Source organism: Coturnix japonica, chromosome 6 (assembly GCF_001577835.2).
Source record: "Coturnix japonica isolate 7356 chromosome 6, Coturnix japonica 2.1, whole genome shotgun sequence".
NCBI classification, from domain to species: Eukaryota; Metazoa; Chordata; class Aves; order Galliformes; family Phasianidae; genus Coturnix; species Coturnix japonica.
The window spans coordinates 22,890,386-22,911,776 of record NC_029521.1 but is presented as its reverse complement, the minus strand read 5'-3'; the positions used below and the strand labels follow the sequence as shown (position 1 = coordinate 22,911,776).

General features: G+C 47.3%; 1 long non-coding RNA gene across 1 annotated transcript in view; it reads right to left on the bottom strand.

Moving 5' to 3' along the window:
- Positions 1 to 3,058: 3,058 nt before the first annotated feature.
- The window catches only part of LOC107316106, a 62,148-nt gene continuing 43,815 nt past the window's right edge, over positions 3,059 to 21,391 (bottom strand). The window contains exons 7-11 of the long non-coding RNA XR_004307692.1: positions 19,880 to 19,966; positions 19,353 to 19,483; positions 11,303 to 18,802; positions 5,078 to 9,087; positions 3,059 to 3,248 (exon numbers count right to left, since the gene is read on the bottom strand). This is a non-coding gene — a long non-coding RNA (uncharacterized LOC107316106). The remainder of the gene's footprint in view (positions 3,249 to 5,077; positions 9,088 to 11,302; positions 18,803 to 19,352; positions 19,484 to 19,879; positions 19,967 to 21,391) is intronic.

Here is a 21,391-nt window from a genome sequence, read left to right as displayed (position 1 = left end):
TGACCATAAGGGATGCTTAGGGCTTGCACAGCTCTCAGGGGTGCTTTGTATTCTGTGAGCCCAGAGTGGAACTTTTCAAGTAGTGAAAAGAGCCAGAGATAACACGATAAGAAAAGCAAAGTGTCATCATGTCCCTGATCCCACAATTGCGATCTCAGATAGCAATTCCCATTGCTTTCATCAGTTGTCTCCAGCCAGAGGAGCAATGCCGGATCCAGCCCAGCGTGTACGATGCAATCAGTGGTTCATTGTCACAGAGCTGGGAATTACTGCCAGCATTAACACCCCCAGCCACCCACATGCTTTTATTCTACGCCATCACACACTCCAGAGAGTTGCTCCTCACTGCTACATGTGGCTCAAATCATGGCCACAAGGCCCTGGCACAGGATACCTGACTCCAGGTGCCCTCCTACCACACCACGGGGCTCACCCAGCCCAAAAACAGGCAGTGGGGCTCAGCAGACAGGCGTGGGGTTAGTCAGCAGGTCCCTCCGTCTGTTTGTCTGATCTCAGGTATGTTGCAAACTGGCAGCAGGGCGGGAGCGTGTGTTTCATCACCCACCCACCCTGTCTTTTCTGCCCCCAGCCCCACCGCCTGCAGCAGCTCTGGGTGCACCCAGTAGGAGCTCCTGTGTATACACATCATGCATTTACCCTCACAGCCTGGGTGGGTGCTGCATACCTCTCTGTGCATGGGAACCTCTGGTCTACATCACCTCCTAGAGACCCCTTGTCTTTCCATAGGACAACATTAATCTACCCTCTGTTTCTCCCCTTGCTCTCCTCCTGGATCTGATAAAAGCCTCGCCCTCATTATAGTAATTAATTGGCTGAAGAAATGCAGCACCAAAGAACCCAAGACTCAAGTAGGCATGATGTTTGCTGTCAGAAATACCTGTGCCAGGAGGCAGGCATTGCTGAGATCTGAGTTTTCCTGTACTGTGGGAGTCTCCACTGCTGATATCCTCCTCCACTCCTGCAGGTTTGAGTTTAGAGGCAGGGTGAGAAGGGAGGATGCTTGAGGCTGGCAACCCAGAGGTTCCCTTCTGGAATCCCAAACAAGTTATCTGCCTGGGGTTGTCCGAGATCTCTTTGAAGCCTCAAGACCCTGTGAGGATCTCTCAGTTTCCTCCTTGCTTAGCAAAGCTTGCTGGAAACAGTACAGTAGAGTACTGCAGAAGCCATGTCCCTCCATGTGTCTCTCCTCAATGTGGCAATACACAGAAATGAGATACTTTGTGCCCCCTCACATCACGTTGCTATCTTCCCAGAGCAGCTCTCCACCCAGCATGGACAGCCTGTGCAGCTCCCCAACAGCCCAGCTGCATGTATGTTCTGGTTTCATAAAGAACCGAGAAAAATCAGAGGAGCGGAACCACAGACGAATCAACACTTGGTCAAAGAATGGGACCAGGGAGGTAAACAAGGGACCTGGTGCTGGGAGAGGAGGCACAGACAGGTAGATGTGGGCTACAGTACCAACACTGTGGGGCTCAGGTGATGTGAGACATCTAAAACAGAGCACGGCCACTCAAAAGGCCTGCCTGGCTGCTGTCCAGATGTGTCCTCCTTCCTATTTCAATACTGTCTTAATACCACTGAGGCAACCAGATCTAACAAGTGAGATGTTTCAGTTCTCCTTCTTTACTTAGAGTTTGATGGTGTCCTGGGTTTTCTCATGCTCCCCAAAGTGATGGAAAGAGAGAATAACCCTGGAGCTTTAAGAACTTTGCAAAGTGCAGTGTGGCCACAATGGCTCCAGGGCCAGAGAAGTCAGGAAGGAGCTGGTTTGGTCAAACACCGGATCTACCATGGTGGGGGACCCCAAAGCCTTATGGTCACTGCCTTCTCCTGGCCCCCAGCTCCCATGGGAAGCCCCAGTCTGGGCCAGCACTGAGCTGGATGATGCCAGGTCCTTCCCCTCTATCCCAAATTTCTCCACGTAGAATCATTAAGGTTGGAAAAGACCACTAAGGTCATCCAGTCCAACTACCAACCCATCCCCACCATGCACACTAAGCCACATCACTCAGCGCAACATCTTCCCTTTTCTTGAACACCTCCAGGGACAGTGACTCCATCAGCACTTCTCCTCATGGTGGGGGGGTTCATCCCTTTCTCAGCTCCTTCACAACCACCATGCACATCCCTGGGGTGGACAGTATCACCAGTAAGCTACAAGCACCCAGCCCAGGTCTTGTGGTTCTAATTGGCAACAGATGAAGCCAGACTGTTTCCTGAGAGACAGGAGTTTTAACAATCCCTAAAGCCTCTTAGACAGCAGCAATACCCTAAATGGGATCTTTATTCTCCCTACCACTCAACAGAGCTGGCATTCAGACATGAAATGCTGGAATTCTTATTCTGGAGCCCTTCTTGGTGCTGTGAACCCTCCCCACAGGCCTGTGGTGTCTGCAGAGACACGGCCATGCAATGAGCTGCAGGGGATGGGAAGGCCCCAACCAGAGAACTGCTGGTTTGACTCTGAGCCCCACATGATCTTCCCCATTCTCAAAAGCCTTGCTGAGCAGGGACAGCAGCCCACGTCACAACATCCCTGGTGCACGGGGCAGTTCCAGGGGCAGGGATGGAATCCCAGAAAACAACTCTGAGTGTGCCAGGATGTTTTGCTCTCTAGGAAGCCAGAGGATTCCCTGAAATTGCAAGACAAGATCCAGTACACTGCCTGCCTCTGCCTCACGAGTGATGGGGCTCCAGGAGCAACACCGGGCTCACTGCAGTCACCCCTCCATGCGTTGTGCAGCTCCCATTGCTGTCTCCCATCTCCATCCTGGATGAAATGGAGGCTGCCAGGGCTTTATGTGAGCTCCTGGATCTCCTCTCAGCACCAGGTCCTGTGTGGAGCTCACTGCAAAGCCAGTGCAGCCTTACTGCTGTGGGATTTAAAAATAAAGGAAGGGGGGAAAAAAGGGAAAAAAAAAAAAAAAGAAAAGAAAAAGCTGCCTGGCCAGTCTAACTGCATTTGGTTGATCTGATTTCAGGCGTCTGCTAAGACACAGCATGCTTATTTATCATAATCAGCTTACTGCACAAGGACAGTGTTAACTAGGCTTTACTGGATTAAAACCTGCCAACTAATTCATAGCACCTCACCGGCCAGTGGGAGCGGGCCAACCCTCTGTGCTTTGTTCAAAACATGTTTGCTGCCGTCAGATGGAGGGGAGCACCTGGGGGAGGTGGAAGGGTACAAAGGCCCTATTGATCCATCAGCATTACCAGTGATCCTGCAGAGAAAGAGCACAGGAAATAAAGGGGCTTGCAGTCTAAGTGCAGACAGGTTAACATAGAGCAAAGTCTTAAAAGCACTGAACACAAAGGCTGTGTGGTGACACGTTCCCTCTCATTCAGGCTGCTCACGGCTCTCTGACATCACCAGCAACAGGGTTTCATGGCAGTTGCAAAATTCAAACTAAACAGGAATCGGCAGATAAGCCACGTTGTTAAACCAGCCTAGAGGTGCTAATATAGACAGATATGTTGAGGGGCTGGGGATAAAGTCATGCAATATTTGTTTTAGACATCCCAGAGAGCAAATATTAACTACAGTGGAGCCATGTCAGATAATACTGAGCAAGCAAGAAAACAGAATTTCACCCAAATTCACAGAATAAGATGTAGAAATGAAGTTATACTTTCTTACAGAACAAACAAACAAAAACATAAGAGAAAATGGTGCAATAAGGCTGGAAACCTCAGCGTCCCTAAGCCCATGTTCCTCTGGCACCTGGACCATCACACATGCTGCACCCACTCAACCAGGATTTGTCTGTCTGGATCCCCTGTAATGCACAAAGCACCCAATCTAAATTTTTAAGGTGCTGGGGAGGCAATTGCTCTATAGAGAATTGTTCTACACTACAGTAAACATTTATCAGAAATCCATGGATCATTCAAGACGAGCTCCTGACAAGGACCTGCTATTTCTAAGCCACCCTTAAGTGCTAAAAAACACATGCTTATTAAACAACCCAACTCATTCCAATCCAGATGCCTTCCTGCTCCTGTACCCATAGGCATTATCTCATCCATCCTTCCCAGAGAATCAGAAAACAGACCACCAAATAGAAGAGGATGCAGCCTTACTGGGAGATCTATGCTGAATTCCCCTTGCCCAGCCCTATTACTCTCATACACCTTGCCACTCACCACACAATCTCTCATTGCTGTGAGGCCCTGGAAGCCTGTATTTAACTACATGCTCCTCACAGCCCAACTGGTAGGTTCTCAATTAAAAGGTTCTCAGCTCATGGGGAGAGCTACATCACTGCAGCTGCTCTGATGGAAGACACCTGCAAAGTGTGTCTTCTGCAGTCCTCGACAGAAGAGGGAAATGAGAATATCAGATCACCCTTCACATGGAAACCCCGTACTGGAGGAACAGGGGAAGTGGTTGACTTGAACTTTTGCATTTTTGAGGTCGGCAGAGCTGACACTGGTGCACAGCACGTTTCGTAACACGGCACAGGCAGAACCAGGTGTTGGCTGTAAGCTTCTCCTTCCTCCAGATGAGCCTCCACCACCGAAACAGGAGGATGAGCTTTGATTTCCCAGAAACACCTACACCCTTACAGCCAGGCAGGAGCTGTGCTTGTCTCATGGATGGAGCTGCTACAGCTGTGCTGGCTCTGCCAGGCCCCTGCCTACATCCCATAATTCCATGCCTGCTGGCTTCCCATTGCCTGTGCTATGGTAACTCTCCATCCCAGACAGGATAAGTGGATGCAGATGGACTGTAGCAAAAAACGGTGCTAAATGGCCAAAAAAAAAAAAATAGGGCTGGGAATCATTAAAGCACCTCTGTGGACCTGCAAGGTGATGCACCAACGTCCCTGTGTAGCCAGCTCAGTTCTTCCACTGGTCAGTGCTGCTTCTCCCAGTGCTGGCACTCACCAGGAGGTGTGTAGGAAATAGCAGATGGCAGGATCATAGCCAGACGTTAATCTCTCCTATTACACCGTCCCTGTTAACCCACTTTGGCATGTTGCATTGTTTCAAAGAGCTGCACTTACAGACAGGCAGTGTGAGTGCTGAGCGTTTATCACTAGGTTCCCACCTGGGACCAAGCCCTGTTGGGTGGGCCTCTGTCACAGCAGATTAATCAGGCTCTTCTACTCTTCCTGATTGTGCTGCTGCTTCATTTGCACAGGAGCAGTGTGCCTCTGGCTGCTTGGTGGTGTTGGGATGGCATGGCATAGGATGGCATAGCATGTCCATCACTATGACACACCTGGTTGGAGCACAGAGGCTGAACCAGTGCAGTTCTCTGGTAATATGCACGTGGTCTCCTCCCCTCCCTCTATATCAGTTTCCCTATCTATGCAAAGGGGCAGTCTCAGAGTTTTCAGTCTGTGAACTTTTGGTACTGGGGCACTGTGGCATCACACCCCAAGACTGGTCTCCTACATGCACTGGTCCTACAGAGGCGTGGGAAGGATTCATCACCTAGACATGTAAGAGGCTGAGGGTTGTGATGATTAACCTTTCTCTGATGTGGAAATATGAAGGGACTCCAGTCTTTGGCCAGACTGGCAGGAAGCCAGATGCTGGATAAACACTGATCCGAAAGACCATTTCTGTCTTAAGGCTTTCATAACCCAGGATACTCTGCAAGAATCTTGTACACAGCAGTGGAGAATCCAAAGTGATGGTGGAGTGCTTATACGTGAATGTGAAGAATATTTGGGGCTATTGCCAAGATGACTTTGCATCACAGTGTGAGGAGGTTGTGGTAGCTTGTAATGCCTGTGTAGGATGGATCCAGCATCCTCCACGAGCTGGGTGGTGCAGGCTGGGATTCCCAGTGCACTCACAATACAAAGCTCTACCTCACCCTGCAGCAAACCCCGGTGAGCATCCGCCTCTCGCAGAACACGCTCAGCCAGCTCAGCCCTCACACTGTAGCTCTGTGACCCCAGCCCAGGCAGCCCACAGCTGGCACACAGCCACGCTTCCCCCCGGGGTGGCAGCTACGTGGGGCACTTTGAGCTCCCCTTAGCCCACATGCCAAAGCAGAAGGACAAACACTACTATGTGAGCAGAGAAAAGGCAGATGGAAAAATGTTTCTTCATCCACGGCATCACTTGGGGTTGACCCAGTGTTATGCACAGCAGGGCTCAGTTGTTAGGGTTTCTCTGGTGTACTTTCTTTAAAAAAAATCCCTTAATTACACGTGAAATGAGAACAGAGACAGGAAGGCTTCAGAGTAGGAAAATCCAAACCACTTCAGCTTCTCAGTTGCACAGAAACTCCTTGGACTCTAAAAAACCCATCTGCCAGAGCTCATGTGGCACTGCAGGCAATGGGTGCTGTTCCCCTCTCCCTGCTGTGCAGGGCTTTCCCGGGTTGCAGCAGGCCAGCTGGATGCTCACTCAGTCACCCCATCACTGCTGTCAGATATTTGTTGGCTTTTTTTAAATAAACAAGGCAATGATTCATGAGCATAGCTCTGTTACCTGCTGCATGATGTTTGCAGAGAGGGTGGACTGGCTGTCAGACCAGGGCTTTGTTACCAAATCTGCCTTCAGTTTGGGATAATTTTTATCTGTCTCTGAGCAAGTCACTCCTTTGTCCAACTTTCCTTTGATTTAATAAGTTAGATCACCTCACACGACCTCCTTCTGAGCACTAGTCCTCACAAACTGCCCCACTACCTTCCTTTTTCAAATGGAAGGTAGAACAGGGAGCACAAATTAATGTCCCTCCCTTTCTAAAATGTCATAAAGGCACTTAACTCTACTCCTTGGAGAGCAGAGAACTGTTTACCTGTAAAAAAGTGCTATGATGAAGCAGGCAAAGGCAGGGAATAATTTAGCAAAAGGTGTTACTAAAAATGTGTTTTCTAATGGCTGGCAATTAGCTCAGGAAGGTGATGTAAGATCACTTGTCCCAATTCAAGGGACCTGAGCAGAGATTTTAGCAGTGCTCCAAACATCCTCTTAGCAGAGGAAGCCCTGTTCATTAATAACCTAGAGAACATAAAAGCCTTTTGCTTGTCTTTAGATGGGGTGGAGAACAAAAGTTGTTCCAGTTGTATAAGCAGGATCCTGAGATAGCTATTTTTTCCATAAGGAAATATGCAAGTTCAAGGCTTTTATTTTTAATACAGAAGGAGCCTAGGACTATTTGTCATAGTGTCAGATGAGAACAGCCACCCTCAGGAGAACGGTGCTCCCTCCAGCTCTGTATCACAATTCTGGGCTGCAGAATGCTGATCTATTTAGGCCAGCTCTCTTCAGCTGCTGCCTTGGATAGGAAGTGAAATAGGTCAATACAGAGAAACTAATGAAAATGCCACCCTTCATTAACATTTGCTTATGATATTGGCTCATCCTGACTCATGACATAACTCTACCTGGTAACCCACATATTGTGCACAGGATATGTTTGCACTGCAATCAAAGAAATGATCATGGAGATGTTTACAGCAACCAGACGTTATATAATAGCTGTGGCCAGTCTTACTGGCTACATTGGTCACACAATTTAATATTTTCATGCTGATAACATAAGGGTAACAGGAAGCAAGTAAACCCACAGAAGTCCAGTCCACAAAAATCCTTCCAAACAAACTGACACTGATGCTGCTCTTCCACCTCAAAACTTCCTCCTGCGTCTCTCACCAGGGAATCCAGAGCACACGTTGGGAGCATCTCTGACCACGCTTCTAAAGTATTTAGGTGCAGAGAGACAAAGCAGGCTTTCCAGACAGAGTTTCCAAAGCACATTCCAGGTTAAGAAATCAATACAGACATTTTAAGTTCCCAGAGAGAGTGGGAGTTGTCTTCTCCATCATGAGAGCTGGAGTCATCTTCTGCCGTTGCCTGACTGGTATTCAGGTGCTGGTCTTCTCCAGTTATCCATGCTCCTAAGCCAAGGTCCCTCAGGAGATGGCCTATCCCACCTCAGGGTGACAGCTGAGAGGTGAAGGTGGGATAACGTTTATAGGCATCTCTTTCCCACCCAAGCATCCTGCAAAAACCTCCACCTGCTCATTATGGGTTGCAGGAAATGAAACTGGGAAATCCTAATGACAACTGCAAAGCGGAGTTTTTCCACTCAAAGTTTGATCTATTATTGTAATGAACATTGCATCCTGTGACAGGAAGGTAGAAAAATAACAGGAAGGATTCCAAGGAGAAGAGAACAAACCTGCAGTGTGAGAGAACGGGGCAAAGAAAGTCTTTGCAAGCTCATCAGCTTCGGACGAAAAATGGCTCTCAGCTCACCCCCCATAATGTGATTTGTGTGCTGTTCAGAGCAATCATTAGACAAGGCAGTTAGCTGGCTCTGTTATGTATTATGCTACAGGTGCAAGGTCTGGCATCCCACATAATTGCTGCATAGATCTAGATTTAGCTTATCATCATTTTTTACATAAGCTTTCAAACGGAGAAGAGGAGCTCAGCGGTTGCCCTGTGCTGGGCTTTGGCAGTGATCCCTGCGCTGGGGAAGGGCTGAGGCTGGCCACAGAGCTGAGCAGCACTAAACCCAGCTGCAGAGCTGGGCCTGGAGTTTGGGAGTAGAAAACCATCTTGTCACTGGAAAACTGATCCCAATCACCTACTGGCTTAGCTCTCTGAGGGCACCTTCCCCCCGCTGTCACTGGACTCCCAGCAGCACGGTCCAGCCCTGATAGCTGCAGCTCAGGGCAGTGTGTCACAGCGTCCCACTGACCGCGGCTCACTGCCCTGGCAGAATGACCCACACCTCCTACCAGCCCAGAGCAATCCCTACCCCATCATTAACACCGCTGTGGGGTGGGGCGTGGGGCGGAACCGCAGGGCGAGCAAAGAAAACCAGGGCACCGAAACTGGGCTGGTGGCCTTTGAGTGCTGTGGTCCCAGTGAGCAGCAGGAGCACAGTGCTCACCGAGGTGACTCACCAGAGCTGGACACAGCTGTGTTGGTCAGTGGCAAAAGCCGGGCAGTGTCAGCCTTCGTGGTGCTGCGTGTTCAGTAGTTCAGCTATCAATCAAGCAGACATCTGTGGGCACTCACAAACAGCTCTCAGGTGTCTGGGATGCTGAGAATCAATGAGCAGATGATGGGAGTCTTGATGGCCAGCTGTACTGGAAAAAAGAGCATCACTTTGTGTTCTAGCTCTTAGGCGTTCACCGTAAACAAAGTAAATTTTACCTTTTCTATCTTTCCAGACAATCAGATATAAATGACCTGGCCTGAAGCCTCACTGCCAGTTAAGGCTGTCAGCAGATGTCACACACAGCAGAATCTGCTCTTGGTTCAAGGGTTATCCTGTCACCTGTCTAATGCCCTTCACACACACACTATACTGACATCAGTGCAGCTTTGTGAGTGGTAGAATAACGTGTCTAGGGGCTCGTCTAAAACCAGTGCTGGTCTGTCAGTTCTGCTGCTCCTCGGGCAGCAGTGGGAGCTGCTGTTGGTAGCGGAGTCCCCAAACACAAGGGACTGGTGAGGCACACCAAGGTATAGAGTCAGTCTTGAGATCCTGTGAAGAAAAGTGGCCACAGAAGCCCAGGGGAAACAATGGAGTTATTGGGATGTGTTAGTGGTGGTGAGTTCGTGTCTGTATGCACCAAACTGCCCCCTCCAAATCCAATGTTGTGATGTCCCCAGGAGAGTTTGGATTTATACCAAAGGGCACACAGCTTCCCAAGAGATCGAGTCTTCCTTGCTTGCAGTTTGTCTTCTTGTAAAAGGGAAGTTATTTCTAGATTACCTACGAAATGAGTCACTGCCCCGTTGCTGCTCCAGGAAAAGGAAAAATATAAATATATATAATAGAAACAGTAAGCAGTAAAAAGTCCCGAGCAGCAGCTCTGAGAGACAAAGTATCAAAACAAAATATCATGAGGAAGGGTCTCAGTTCTTTCAAACAAGGGCCTTAATTTTGCTCCCTGGGGGTAGTGAAAAGAATATTGCTTACACTTTTATGGCTCCTGCATGGCTGACTCACCTCTGATACACATATCATGGGACAGAGAAGAAATAATATTTCCCATCCAGCATGAGGCTTGACTGCAGGCATTCCCAAAGCACTTAGCTACTTTCTGGGCAGGCTCTGCCCAAAAACCTTTGTGCAGTGCTTAGCAAAACAGGCAGGGCCTTTTTCATATGTTACTGAAAGGCACCAGAACTGTGTTAACATACAGAAAGCAGCACAGCCGTGTACTGCTTCCTTCGTGTATGATGGGTCAGGTTAGCTGGATCAGGACCACATCACACAGGAATTAGTGCTCCCTGTGGCTCCGCAAGCCTTTCCCAAGAAACTACCATCTCACTCCAACAACATGAAGGTTTCTGGGATGGACAGGGCTTCCTCATCACCACTGAGCACAATTCTGCATTGAAAACTTCCATCCAATGACGGAACTGCAAATAAGCTTGGGGAATTTTTGAAGCAGGGTGTTGCACCTGTCAGGGACAGGCTGACAATGCCAGCCAACCTGCCTGGTCTCACTTAAAAACAGACCAAGGGCCATAGCTTGGCATCCTGTCTTCTGAGAGCAGCCAGCAATAGATACATAAGGAAGATATAAACCCCAGGAAAGCCTGTAGTCATACTTCCCCAGAAATACCAGATATTTCCTGAGCCAAAGATGGTATCTTTGTATTTAAGAGCTCTTGGTGGATTTTTCATTCAGCACTGTGTGCAGAACAATTTTGGTGAAAAATAGCATTTGCTGTTCTTTGCTCTAAAAACTGCTACCTGATAGTTTCACCTGAGTCTCCTTCATTGTCATTCTTGTGCCATTGCTTCCTCATTGCCATTCCTGTGCCCCCCAAGATGTGACAGACTTCAGTCACACAACTGGTGTGACAGGTCCTGGAGATCCATCCTGGACCTTGCTGACTTGTCTCTTTGTACAGAAGCTGCTTTGAGCAGCTTTGCCAGTTCTCCTACAGATCAACAAGCAGTCTTCACAAAGTCAAGAGCCATATGTACGTAGCTCAGCCTCACAGGGGGGAGATGGCTCCAGGAGTGACTCAGGTCCAAGATGACAGTGGCTCCTTTGGTTGTTACAAGTCAGCATGGCCCTGATGAGCCTCCTGCAGCCCTCTTACAATAGAAATGGACTTAAATATCATAGAATCATGGAATCATTAAGGTTGAAAAAGACTACTAAAATCACCCAGTCCAACCACATCCCCACCCAACCCACCCTCACAATGCCCACTAAACCATGTCCCACATCTCCACAGTTTTCAAACACCTCCAGGGATGGTGCCTCACCACTTCTTCTGAGAAGAAATAGTTCCTAATTCACAACTTGAATATACAGAAGAAATTGTGTACCTGAGCCAGGAGAAATGCTTCTTCATCCTTCTGTGCTCTCCAATCTGGCAAACTCGGGAAGTCAGTCCCAGTGAGGGACCATGGCTGGTCATGTCTTGCACCGCGCTCACAAAGCAAGAAGGAACACGCTACAGCACAACACCTCTCAAAGCAGTTTTTGTTAAGGAGCAAATTCTGTGTAACCACACAACTCACTGAACATTGAGAATGTTTGTCTATGATGACCATAGATGAGGTCTCTGATACAGACGCTTGTGAAGGACAAGTCACCAACGTCTGGAATCTCAGACAGCCCCAAGAATCCTCTAGTACAAAAGAGCCCTGTCTGCTGTAACCCAAGCAATGTGTGATCCAGATGCAGGCAACCATCTTTTCTTTCTTCTGTTTTCAGTCAGGCTCAAAAAAACATTGAGTCGGGTTTCAAACCAGCACAGCCTCTTGCCAGATTTTTTTAGTGTGTGGCAATACAACCACTCAGCACCGGTGCAACGACACAGAAATCTGCAGCAGACCATTGTACACAGAGTAATAATTTGATACTGCTATCTGCAGTCAGATCTGCTATCTGCTGTTAGCCGTTTCTCCATCCACGTCCTGTGATCAGACCCATCCCTGCTAACTCTACTGTGACTCCTCTCCCTGGGCCATCCCTAACACGGCCTAAAAACATCCGGCTGTGCTCTCAGGAAGCTGCAGGAACAGGGGAAAGCATGTCTTGTTGCTCTGTGTGTGCGTGCATTATTTTTAAACCAGCACGCAAAAGGATGCGGATCCCATCAGCCAGGGCATGTCTGAGCTTCTGTGAGACAAGGCTTTGTATTTCTAAAGGCAGAAAATGTGGCATGCGCTGCTGCCATTGCTCTGGTGATAACCACGCAGAGTGAGTGCTATAGTGTCAAGTCACATGATAAATAAAAATCATCCGCCATACAAATTAAACTAGCCTGAAGCTGAGACTGACTTAGCTGCTCTCTCTGCTGTGCTGCAGGGCTGGATCTCCACCTGGCCCAACTAGACCCCAAAGAGCCAGGCTTCTACTTGCACTAGATCTGGCTTGTTCCTCTGTAATATTCCCATTCTGACTCTACCCAGCCATCGTATCCTGAATGGCATCCAGAAGCTTTTCCCTTCCCTTCTTATTGACCTCTTAATATCCACCCCCACTCACTTATTAGCTTTGCTCTTGCTCTGTTTAGCACAGGGATTTTCAAGGATATCACCCAACATAAGATGCATCTTCACAGCACATGAAATCCCCAAGAGTCAAATCTGGGTGTCACAGCTATGCAAGCAGGTGCAAGGGATAAGGCAATAACAGCCCAACCTGTCAATCACCCACAGGTGTGTGTGCATGTTGATTTGCATCCTTGCTGTGTATTCTACAGGGAAAAAGACAAATGTACTATTCTTTACTAATATTTCCTTGGAATCCTAACCCACGATGTCAGCCTGCCTCCTTCCTGTGAGCACCAGCATTAGCTCCTCAGCCTCGTCCTGCCAATAACTGCCAACTGCCCACAGCCCCCTGCTGAAACAGGTTGGGGAGCTTCAGCAGCTAAATCCTCCTCCAGAGTTCTGAACAAGTTTCCGAAGGCACTTCAAAGATTCGGCAGCTGGAACAGTGATACAATGTCATGCGTTGCAGATGAAGTGCTAATACTGTCCATAATGGATTTGCTGGGATGTATTTCACGTTTCCTCCACCTGTTCCCTCTCTGGTGGAGTTCTTGCTTCCCCAGGGTTCTGTCTTCATAACATACTGTGTCTGGTTGTGGGGAAGCAGAGCTGACAGTGGCTGTGGTTGGACTTATTCCTTTGTACCTTACAGTGAGACCTTGTCTTGGATCCAAGAAGAGAGCAGTGATACAGTGCTGGCTTTCCCTTTTGCCAGTGTTAATACCTACAGCAACGCCCTCCTGTTCCCCTGTATGGAGCCTGTCCCATACACATTTTCCAGTCCACATGGGGAGAAACAGCACAGATGCAACCAGGAAAGCAATCTGTTCCCAGGCACTCAGCCTGCAGTTCCTGTGATGGGTGTGAGGCAACCAAGCAAGCTCTGTTCACACCTTGAGAAAGGTCATGTGCCACAGCAGGCACCTACCCCATCACCTCCTGATACCAGAACAGGTCCTGGGCAGAAGAAAAACAGGCACAGCCTCCTCTGAGACTGTTCTGCTAGCCAGCTAATTAATAGCTTGTTGATTGCACTCTTAAAAGTAGTGCAGTTAAAGGAGGACATGCAGTGTATATCTTCTTTGCTTTAAAAGATGGTTGTAAATGAATTTACTTGTTGCATAAAGCAGGATGTCTTGGCTTGATACATTATGTAATTACTCAGACCAGCTGGTAGGGAGAAATCACAACCAAAACTGAGCTCCTGCTCCACAGCACAGATGGGATTTCTCTTCTCGGTGCCACACACTCAGTCTTGGTCCTGACGTTCCATCTACGTACTCAGAGTGATGTGTTCCGGCTGAGCATATAAGGACCTCCTAGATGTTTCCAGCTGTGATGAGAGAAGAAGGAAAGTCTGCACCGTATCTGAGCAAGCAGGCATCCTTCCAAACATGCTCTCAGGCAGCCTGGGGGCAGGGGAGGAAAGGTTGAACATTAAGAGCTCAGGACACCTGGGTCCTCTTTCCTGCTCTGGCCACAGATTTCCTGAGAAAGCTCCGTTTCTGACCTCAGGTTTTCTTTAAGTAAGAAAAGCAAAAATTAACCAATGTTTTTTTCAAAGTATCCATATATCACTAAACATGGTGTGAGATCCCAAGTCCTTAGGTAAACTCCAGTGGGAGTCTGGTACCTTAAACCACACAGGACCAAAATAAAGCTGTGTTACAAGGAGGGCTAAGTGTCTTCAAAGTTCAATTGCATCAAGGCCTGGACTGACATGATGGCTGCAATGGAAACATTTTGGGGGCTGCTTATCACAGCAGCCAGCAGAGAAATGAAAGCTAAACTTGTTTCCACATTAGCAGGAAGGCCAATGGGCTACCACATCTCTACTGGTGAGAGCAAGGCAAAGCAGGCGACACACTGCTGTAGCAGGAAAAGAAAATGAGAGCCAGGCTGCACAGTGTGACACAGCTTACTCATACAGGGCTTGAAGAATCCCCCAGCGGCTCAGCACACCCCTTGCCAGCTCCTTCCCCTGCTGCTTACCCCATCCCCAGATCGCTTTTCCTGCAAGTGGCGGTGGGGCCAGGCTTGGGAGCTGCGCACACAAAATCCACCCAACGCCAAACCACAACCTGTGGTTTTTTTTTTAGCAGGGTTATTTTCAGCACCAACAGCACGCAGAAATGAAATGCCGTTAGGAGCCAACCCCACAGCCTGCTGCAACTGATAGCGGGAAAAGCTTTTCCTCCTTCCATCCCTGCTTGCTCCTGTCTGTGATTCCAATTCCAGAGTAAGGTTCTCCTCCATGTTGGCTTTAGGGCTTCCAAGTCCCTCTTCAGTTCATTAATCCAGCAGATTACGCTCCGTTTTGACTTGCTAGGTTTTATCTTTTGATGGGAAGTTCTGCAAAGCCAGGTTAAAACATCCTACAAAACCCTCCAGTAATTTCATTGCTGTGGTCACAGCATAGGCCACAACCACAGGATGAATATCAGGACCCAAGGCCAATGCACCCTCTGGAACCAGCTTCATCTTCAAAGGAAACATGGTCAAACAGCGGCCTGGATGCAGTACTAGCTGTAATGATCCCAACAAGCTTTTGTTTTCTGCAGCAAATGAGATGTGCTTTGCTTTTAAAAACAGAAGAAATAAAGCAGCCCAACACAGAAAAGCACCCTCATTTGTACAAAACAATCTGCATTACTTAATATTTGTATTTAAGTACGTTCTATACACGGCATGCCTAGCAAGTCAGTTATTCTCTGCTGACCTTTGACAACTTTCAGATTTTCCATGGGCTCAGCATATCCCCACACAAAGCCAATAACTGTCAGCTAAACAATTTAATTAGAATCCATCGACCAGTTATAAAGACTACAGCTCGGGAACAGTTGTAAAATGAAGTCGTGCTGACAAACACAAAGGTTTTTTTCCAACCTTGTAGTGCCCTCAAAAAATAAAATGACACCTTTATCGCTTTTAGGGCTGTGAAAGAGAAGAGTCAATGGGGAAAAGGCCTGAAAAGCTTAATGCTAGGGAGCAGTGTTGAATAACTGGATGGAACGGTCTACAGAGAGACTTGCAGTGCACTGAGAAAACAACACATCCACGTGACTGTCACATTTCCACTCATCCCAGCATGGCCTACAGGAGGGACACAGTGCCATGGCATGAGTATGCGACCGCCCATGGGGACCTTGCTGGGATGCCCACCAATGCTGCAATCTGCTGTAGGTGCTCCCAGGCATTTGGGTTCTGCAAAAAGCTGTAATTAGCTGTCTAGACAAAAACCCTAACTTCCCACAGGATCTTGCTACTTGATTCTCAAGTTGGCTTCTTTTGTGCTGAAAGAGTCCATATGCCTGCCTCCCCTGAACACCACAAAGCCATTATAAAACTGAAACCTCCCTGCAAAACCCCGAGGAATGTTGAATGCTTCTTTCTGTCCTCTTCCTCCTGTTTACACAACACATTGATAAGATCATTAGCAGTCATTTAACATCTGATTCGCATGTTTGTTGTTGCTGTTGCTGTAATATTTTTGCCTTTTAAAATTTCAGAACTTGGCTTTCCAAGAGTGACTGAGGTTGTGTGGGAGAGAAGTTTGCATCCTTGCCAGGGCCCCAAGGATACGCTTTATATCTGGACTGTTTAAAATCTCCTTCACCATCAAACGCCTGTTACAGCTACCATCATTTTTATCTTGTTGTTTTGTAAGACCTATTCTTGTTATCCTGCATAACCTTAGTTTAGCAACATCAGGTTGGACATTAGGAAAAATTTATTCTCAGAAGGAGCAGCGAGGCAGTGGTGTAGGCTGCACAGGGTGGTGGGAGAGTCACCATCCCCAGGGGTATTCTTGAAAGGTAGTGATGTGTCACTGAGGGATGTGGTTTGGGTGGCATGGTGAGGTGGGCTGACAGTTGACTGAAAGTCATCTAAAAGCTTGGTACAAGCAGAGAGCTTTCCCAGGAATCCTGATCTGGATCGCACCAAACCACTCAGCTACACCAGACTGCATGGTACAGTGCTGTGCCAGTCCTCACACAGGAGACAAACACCTCCTGCTATGGGGAGCCTACATGAAATGAATGCTCAGTGTGTAATCAGATCTGCAGTAAAACAATGCTGCCAGTGCCTCACAAAATCCTATTAGCCCTTCAGCTCCTTGTCAGGTAGGGCTGTTAACTGAAGGGATGACTTGTATCTGAAGAAGCTGCAGTCAGATGCCCACAGAAGATCAGCTTGGGAATTCTGTGTCTTTGAAACAGATCCTTTGCTAACCATGCACAGCAGCACCCACAGCCGATATCCTCTCACTGCTCCGTGCACAACAGACTGAAGGGTCCCAGCTATGGTATCCCCCAAGGAGGGCTGCCCTGATGAGGCAGAGACCCTGTTCCTTCTCATCATATTGGGGACAAGTCATTCTTCTCCCCCAGCCACGCTTGGAAAACCTCACCCTTCATTTTATAATTCAAAACATTTTCAGTGTTGTGGAGGAGGGTTTGATGATATTTCAGCAATGAGAAGAAAACTGCTTCGTGATCTTGTAACTAGGAAGCAGAGTTCATTACAGAGTGGGAAAGGAGCTCATCACAGAATGGGAAAGGACAGAGAGGGAGATGCACATTTCCCCCCTAACTCCTGTGCTTTCCTGTGTTACAATTTAGCAGTTTAAACAAAGCTTTTACCATGAATCTTGTAATACGAGGTGCTTTCCAGAAAGCCCATCTTCCTGAGAATCAGAGCAATATCTAAGACCCTCAAGAGTGAATAACAAGAGCACAGGTTTCTAGTTGGCAGGACTGAAAAATATAGGCAGGAGGGAACCTCAAAACAGGGGTGATTTTCCCTTGTGGGAAAGATTAGCACTTACACCCCAAGTTAATGCTTCCTGGCCCGTATATTGTAAGGCCAGGCATAACTATGCTACTCAAATATCCATTCTCTTCAAAGCTGTGGTTGAGGTGTACGAATAGTAGCAGACCAGAGATCCTGCTCAATTCTTTCACCGTTATCCCTTTAGGAGCCACAGTGGCATCTCCTCCACCCCACACAATTCTCACTCCTTGTAGCAAGCTGGGATTTGCTTTGCAGTGCCTCCATCAGCAGAGTGCCCAGTGCTTTTGTTGCACCCAGCTGGTTTCTTTCATCTGGGCATAACTCTCAACTGCAGCAGAATGACAAATAGATAAATAAGCAGCTGTGTTTTGTGGTGGAATGTAGGGTCCCGTCCTCCCCCTTCTCTCAGCTTTTTGTATGGAAAAGAGCTGTCAGAAATAGGTGCTGGAATCTGGTCACTCCGTCCAGCACTTACATCTGCTTTCTTTTGGAGTACTGCTGCATTTCATCTGATCTGGGGCTTCAGAAGAACAACAGGGTGCCTAAAATATTTATACTTGGAGGAACTAAAAGTAAATTTACTATTACCAGCTGTAGGTAATTCTTAACCACTTTCACCATTGGTGCTGGTTATGCTTATTGCCAGGGAGTTACTTTTCTCTCAAGAGAAATTTAAGAGAAGAAACACAAGGCCTGTTAAAAAAATCTTTTCAATCCAAGTGCAAAATTGTTTGTGATTTCTTCCAGTGACATAAAGCCAGGCTCCACTGGATCCAGACTCCATTATAAGGAGACAATAGTAAAGGCTCACCTTGAAAGCAATTAATCTTATCTAAAGCTTTAATTGTAGACTGCATGAAATGATAATATGCTGAACTCAAGGGTGCTTCATTTGCTGCTGAATACTGGTAATAGGATAGGATTTGTGTCGCCTTATTGATCTCTGTTGACATAATAACACTGAGTAGACAAGCAGAAGAGAAGACCACATTTCCTTTGATAAGGGCTGTGTCAACTACTTCCCAATAGCCTGACAACAGGGAGGAAGGGAATGAAGATGTTCCCTTTGATTCAGAGGTGTGGGCTGTGCAAAGGTCCCCTTTCTTTAAGATAGAGGATTTGTAGGCTATATCCTCCCCTTTGATATTCTCCCTCGAGGGGAGGGTGAGAGCCCTTCTGAGAAGGAAAGAAGGGGTCCACCTTCTCCTTAGCCATGGCCACACATCCTGCTAGTTGGCATTGCTGCTATTGGAAGGCAAGCATATAAGGAAATAATTACTTTCTTTTTTTGCCTTGCAGCATTACTTTTTCGACAACTCACTTTTCCAAACTGACTCACTTTGCAGCACATCAGCGCTAATGTTGTTTTCAAGGAGGGAACAAGACCAGAGCAGTCTTAACTTACATCTCTCTTAAGATGATGTACAAAGCTGTACATCCCATTGCCCGCTCTGTAATGGCTGTGCCCACTTCAGGAACTCAGATTCTGCAGGATGGGGATGAGGGGCCCTTCAAGAAGGGCTGCAGTGCCTGTGAATACAAAACAGAAGTCATCATTGTTCCATGTAGCAAACAGCAGGGAGAGAGCTGGGCAGTCATTTCTAACTGAGCAGTGTAGGGATGTAATAAAATCTGCAGGGGAAGTCCATTCATTTGCACACATTCATTCTCCCTCTCCTCTCCCTCTCACATAGAAAATAAATACCTCATCTTTTGTATTTCTCAAAATATCCCTTGTTAATGTAATGAGGCCATGGACAGTGACCTCAAGTCAGCATCCTACAGCAATTCTGACAAGTCAGCAGCATCCTCACTACTCCAAGGAATTGGAAAACATGAGCAGCGCAGAAAACACAAACATCAACATGCAGAGCAAATGCGCCTGGTGCACCAGAGCAGCAGCAAAGGGCCTCCAGGGACTGTGGGTAGCGCACTGCTTGTTGGGGAGAGTGAACTCAAGGGACATAGCGAGCAGGCAAGGCACTGTTCAGCTCCTTAGGATTCAGAAGGTAATTAGAGGAGGCACAAGTCAGCAGAGGAGAGTATACACTGTGACTTCATTAGAGTCATCAGCACTCACCTCCCATTGAGCAGTCTTCTTCCCTCTCCCCTGCCTCCCGCAGATCATTACCGATGCTCAGGGTCATCTCACAGGATGGAGAAGTCTACTTTAAAGCTTCCTCAAAACGCAACTTGGAATCTTAGATTTTTCTGCATGGGAAGCACAGAGGAAATAAAGAAAATCAAATAAGGAGAAGACTACTCAGACAGAGAGATGAAATGAAACTACAGCTGCAGTCATCATAGATGTTAAGGCTCGGGGAGTCCCCCACAACCTTTCAGTCTCCTGTCCAGCACAGGCAGCAGTGTAAAACCCATCTCCTGATCAAACCATACTTTGCTATCTGCCACCAGCTGTTCAGAAACCCATCTAGATGCCTGGCATTAATACAGCTCTGTGCTGAGTTCAACACAACGTTTGCTTTAAATATCAATAGAAGAAAAACCTGTCTGCAGTCACTTGTCACAATATACTGATTGGAATGGGATATATGTGTAGGGCTAAAGGCTTTCTTTCAAGCAAAAAATGGTTATGTACTGTCATACCTTGCGATCTCTGGAGATGGATTTCTGATCGACCTTTTTTCTCTCTCATTTGCCTTTTCAATTTTCCTTGTAGTTACAAGTCCTTTCCTGTGGCCAAAACAAGACAGGAATTGTCATGAGAAGGAGTGATCTCACAGCATTCTGGACCAGGCCACGGGCATTGCAGCAGCACGTTGGCATTACTGCAGTAAATGGAACACAAGGAGACTTGACAAGAACAACATGGTGTGGAAAGCAGCAGGCCTGGCTCTGCCGCCCCACAAGGCCAGCCCCACATGGCACAGTGCATCACCCCAGACAAGGTCAGACCCCCTCTGCAAGCTTACTTTTCCAGAAGAAAGATCAAAGCTGTGGGAGTACTCAAACACAGAACTGCCTTGCTCTGTCCTGCCCAATGAGACAGAGACTTTGTTGGAGAATTAATTGGTTTTATGTCAAGAGAGAAACTTTGCACTGCTTCCACCTCATTCCCAGCCACAGTGACCTTCATTACACCTTGACTCTTTCAGCCCATCTGGCTATAAATTAGGACAGACAGGTTACACCCTTTCCTTCTCCTGTAATGCACATGAACATCTCTACAGTGCTGCTGGCACAAAAAAGCTTTTGCCCTTTCTGTTTCCCTCCCTTGATAATGAGCCATCCATTAAGGAGGCAGATGCAGCTTTAGCTGGCGATATCTTATGTAATTATGTGGGTGAACAACAGAGACAGAAAGAATGGAAGAGGGTGGAAAGCAGGAAAGGCAAAACTGGCACAATTTCCAGAGAGCTGTAGCATCACTGGCTTTCTTCTCCTTTGTTATACCCCTGATGCTACATCCTATGGAAAAGGCGTGCTCCCCAAAAGCCCCGAGCACAGCTCTCAGACCCATTTAAGATAAGTTTCAAAGCCCCATTTATTTTTTATTTATTGACTCAGTCCAGACTTGTGATTTATTCTATGCAGGTATGTGAATCTGCCCCAGTTCTCCCAGTCTTCTGTTGTGAGCAGTAAGTTTGGTCTTGCGACGAAAAGGAAATGTGTTGGGTCAAGTTTGGGGCAAGGAGTTAATGGCCTTACCATTTTATTTTGTTCAGTTCACCCTCGTTACTCAGCCACCCCTGCCCTAAAGCTGACAGAAGCTTGGCTCACAGACCTCCCCTGTGCATCCACTTCTGGCTGCCAGCCCCACATGCACACGCATTAAATCTTACCTAATGAGTAATTAAACAGGGGATTGGGACATTTCATTTGCCTGACAGCAGCACACACCTCAGGGAATGAAATAACATTTTGAGGCTGGACACAAATGTACATAAATACAAAGATATCATAGTTTACCTTACAGATGACCACAGCAAAGTCCATTCACAAGAGGAAACAGACGTAGGAGGAAGAGTACACTATGGGGCAAGACTCTATGTTAACCTGATAATCAGCAGGCTTTCTATGAAAGATTCTGTATTTTAGGAACGCAGTGCACGGCTGAGATGAAGTACTGCTATTTTTACGTTACAGATTGGAAATGCA